A 4,504-nucleotide genomic window follows, 5' to 3' on the forward strand; every position below is an offset into this window, starting at 1 on the left:
TTTGGGGGAAAGAGGAAGGAGTGAGAAAAAGTATAATATGGGAAGACTTTGGAGATCGCTTTGATCATTCACCTCAAACATAGCCTCCAGACTTCTGAGTTCCCCTGAAACAAAAAATAAAAGAAAAGGGACTTGGAGTGAGGAAAAGGGTGAAAGAGAAAAACTAATTAACAGTCAGTACATCTGCATAAAGAGGGAAGATTGGAGTGGGACAAAGCCAGAGCTGTGAGAGCTTCTCCCTCTGCTGGTCTTCAGCAAGAAGTGAGCAGGTTCTAGCACTGGCATTCTCCCAGTGAACTTTGCACAGTCCTGCAGATAATATCATTGTTTTCACTGCTATTGTGCAGAGAGAGAAATAAAAGTCACCTCACTGGCTACAGTTCCATTAGATACACAGGGTTGGGTAAAACAAAGATCTCAGGAGAAGCCAGTTTGCCTGGAGGAAGCATAGTATCCAGAGCCGCCTGTGAAGTTTTCAAAAAGCTTTTATATATTTTGGCCATCAAATGATTCTCTTTCCCTAGGGCCAGATTTGCCTGCTGGGGCACTGTTCCTGTCTTCTGCAATGGAATCTTTCCTGAATAGAGTGTTCATGGCTGTAGCATGGAGTTTCACTCTATCCCATTCCTTCATCATCAATTCAGACAACACAAATCGTTCTAGCAGATGGTCAGCTATCAACTGCAGCTGGTCAGAACCATCCTTCATGTGGACTTTGGCATAAAGAAAATTCATCATACTAGGATCATCATTTGTGTATTCTATCCCCAACATCTCTGCTTATAGGGGTTTACCTCCAGTAATTTTATTAATAAAATCTTCTTTACACTGCAGCAGTAGTTCACATGCCTCCTGGATCTCTTGATCATCGAGAAGTACCAGAGTTCCAATAGTGAGATGAAGTTTTGCTGGATTTTGGAAAAGGCAACTGCTGAATCCATGATCCATTGAGCACTTCTCCAAAACTTTCTCCTGGAACTTCAAGAACTCTTCCTGAACATTGGGTTGGTTGAGGGAGAAAGAAAGGAAGTGAGGGAAGGGCAGTTTCCTTTATAAACTCTCCACAAGAACATCAATTCTAGTTTTCACTAAGATAACACCACCCCACTGCTGGCCCATGATTATAATTTCTCCTTCCATTCTGGGTTTAGGAATGATAATAGAAGTTCAAGTTTCCATTTCTAGTTTCTTTCTGGTCTCACCTTTCTTCCCAATTATATATTAGAAGAGTGGACTAGGTACAGCCACTACACACTGGAGGACTCTTTCTGTCTGCTCCACCACACATGAATCATTGAGTTCTTCTGAGCACTCCATGGGCTCTCCATAGAAACCGTCATCTTCATCTTCATGCTGATAAGTCTGTTCTTGTATAAAGTTCTTCCAGTAAATGTGCCCTTTGATTTTTATAAGCTGTGGATGATGGACTTCCATGCTTCATGCAAAAGATCTTCCAACAAAATTCATTTTGTTGCAGTGATGTTTTTGACTATCTATCCCTCTCACTGACCAGACCTCCCACAAGGCAGAGGCAGAAGGAAGGAGCCAAGCACAGAACCAAAAAGCACAGAACCCTAGTACCACATTTCCCTGGTTCTTGGAAAGTTTTGTTTTTTTTTTAATGTATGCTAAATTTGTTTTTACATGTAACTGGGAAAAAATAAACTACTAAATATTAAAAAAAAAAATAAGAGGAGAGCTGGGAAGCGATTACTTACATATCTAGGCTACTGGACCGCTCCCTGGCCAAACCGTCCCACTCCACGAAACTTCAAATTCCCTCTGTGAGAAGCATTCCCTGAAGTCCAGTTTCAAAATATTACCCTTGGTAAATTCTGGTGGAAAATCTACTTAAGGATCCCATTTCTGTGGCAACACAGGTGTTAATGTGAATTATAGAATCAAAAAATATCATAGCTGAATGGAATCTGGATGACAATGCAGACCAACACATAGCAGGAAAAAAATGTCCATTACAAGTGGTTGTCTAGTCTTTGCTTAATGACCTCCAGTGAAGAAGTCACTACTTCACATGATGATAACAACTTAAGCCAGAAAGTTCCATCAACAAAGTGAAGCAGCGTTGGTTTTATGGATTGATTTTAAGTCATGCTCAATGGTCATTATAACTCTGATAGTTTATTGCTGAGGATTCATCAGTGGATCAAATAAGGAGTTCTATTAAATGAGACTATGTTTACACCACTGCTAGTGATTATGGCTATATAGGAAACACTTAATAAGGATCTATTCAAGATTTTTTTTAAAATGGACTAAACTGTAAATACTGTCCAACAACCAGGAGAAAAGAGAATGAATTCTATAATGTCTCAACATAGATTTAATTGGCTAGCTGAAGGTCAATTCAACTTTTTTCCATTACTCTATCTTTAAAAAGAAAGCCATATTTTTATAAATCATGCTCGTAATTAAACTACAGCCTCCTAGGAATTCTGTAAGACCAGATACCAAGTAATCAGACAAGACTACAAACTCAAAGATGATAGAGTGAAGGCAGGGATTCACCTGAGCTCTCCCAAATTCTTCTTGAAATAATTTTAAAATAACAGATCAAAACAAATTCTGAAGTAGCAAAACCAAAAACAGGTCAGAGTGAGATGATTTTCGAGCCCAAGACAACTTGAAAGGTCATCAGTAAATGTATGTCTCATTGAGGTGAGAGTAGAGCTCAGTGAAACACAATGGAGCACAGGCCATGACCCAGAAAGACAGTAGCAGGTTTTGTAGGCAGTGGCTGTGTCCATGGCAATAGAGGCTTTTGGAGCTCTCAGGTCACAGATGGTAAGGGAGCTGGACAACTAGTCAGAAGGAGATTATAGGGGACCCTTTGCTGGCGCTGGTGTAGGACTCCATTGAGTTGCCCATACAAGGTTGCTACTGGTTGCAGGCCCAGAAAGAGGAAGAGAACTTGCAACCCCAGGGGAGCAGCAAACCTGGTTATAGTTCCAGAGCAGAAAAGAATGCTTGTGGTCACGCACAGACAAGAACATAGACTAAGAGAGTGATGATCACGCCTTTCCTTTGCTCGTATCCTCTTAGAAGCACCAAAACTTGCATACACCCAGAACTAGCTCTGAAAACAGCAACACAAAAACTTGAAATTTGGGACAGTGACCTGACCATTTACATTAAGTTAAAAGTCATTAAATGAAATGGAAAAATGATCAAACAACAACAACAAAAGAACATGACCATAAAAAGTCACTGAAGGGACAAGGAAGATCAAGACACAAATTCAGAAGGCAACTGAGTCAAAACAGCTAAATGCAAAGCATCGACAAAAAATTTGAATTGGTCACTGATGCTGTACCCCCCCTGTAATAGTAATGGAATATAAAGATCCCCCTGTATAGGCTTGGTTTTTGGTTTGATTGTGTTAAAACCCAGAGCTTGTGAAACCCACTTGTGGGATGGACTTGTTGACATGAAAAGAGAGGGCTAAACTGGGAGGAGCTGGTGACATAAATTTAGAGAGACACAAGAAAAGAGAGAGGCAGAAGATCTTTTTGGAAGCAGCATCTTGGAGGCAGAGAGAGACTGAGAAGATTGCTGAGGGCCACTTTGAATTGCCCAGGACTTTTGAGAGCTGCCACCCAGAGCTGCCAAGGACTGAGGAGACATGGCTGTTATGCTGGTACTTTGTCTGTCTGTTTTGATGTTGTTTTGCCAGATTTGTCCACTGGTGAAGGACAGTCCTGTTGTTGCAGAGGTCTTGGAACCTTGCTGTTGGTTCAGAAGCCCTGAAGAAGGATTTTCTTGTTGTATGTTTACAGAAATCCTGGAAGGGGACTTTGCTAATGTTTCCAGGTGTCCTAGGACTGCTCTGCAACAGAGAATGAATTAATGAAGACACTGGCAATGTATCTTGTGGCCTTGCTAAGTTTTGTCTCCCCAGGAACAAAGATTGCTGAGAACTTGCCTCAGGTCAAGATGAAGAAAAGACCTCTCTTTGGGTATTAAATGCTGTGCTTCAGATTGTTGTAACTCTGGGGTAGATTCAATTGTGATCCAAGGGTGGGGAACTTTTGACCTTTTTGTGCTCTGTGATTGAACAAATGAATGTACTTTACTTATGATTGGAAACTAATCTCCATTGGAGAACAGGGGCTTTGTGATGGACTAAATGAGTGTACAGCCTAGGGGTGGAGTAGTGTTTAGAAGAGGGACTTTGTGATTGATTAAATGAATCTAATGTCCAGGGGTGGGATAATACTTGATTAAATCACACTTGGTAGATGCTGTATTTTGAATTATGCTGCATGTTGATTCTCTCTGTTCTTAATTTGTCACTGAATAAAATGGAGAGTACCTATGCTGTATTTTGAATCTTGGGAAGTTGTCTTTGCTTGTAATTACACCCACCCCAATAAAATTATTCTTAGAAGAGCTTTAAAAGGATTTTAAAAGTCAAAGAAGTAGCGGAAATTTTTGGAAAAGAAATAAAAGTAATGTAAGAAAAACATGAAAGTCAGTAGCTTGAAAA

At 40.3% G+C, this 4,504-nt stretch overlaps 1 pseudogene; it reads right to left on the bottom strand.

The window, feature by feature from the left end:
• Positions 1-486: 486 nt before the first annotated feature.
• LOC138161264 (activating signal cointegrator 1 complex subunit 1-like) lies at positions 487-1,434 on the bottom strand (annotated as a pseudogene).
• Positions 1,435-4,504: the final 3,070 nt, after the last annotated feature.

This window comes from Petaurus breviceps, unplaced genomic scaffold (assembly GCF_028583685.1).
Source record: "Petaurus breviceps papuanus isolate PSGF00001 unplaced genomic scaffold, PetGlider_PUasm1.0 184, whole genome shotgun sequence".
Classification (NCBI taxonomy): domain Eukaryota; kingdom Metazoa; phylum Chordata; class Mammalia; order Diprotodontia; family Petauridae; genus Petaurus; species Petaurus breviceps.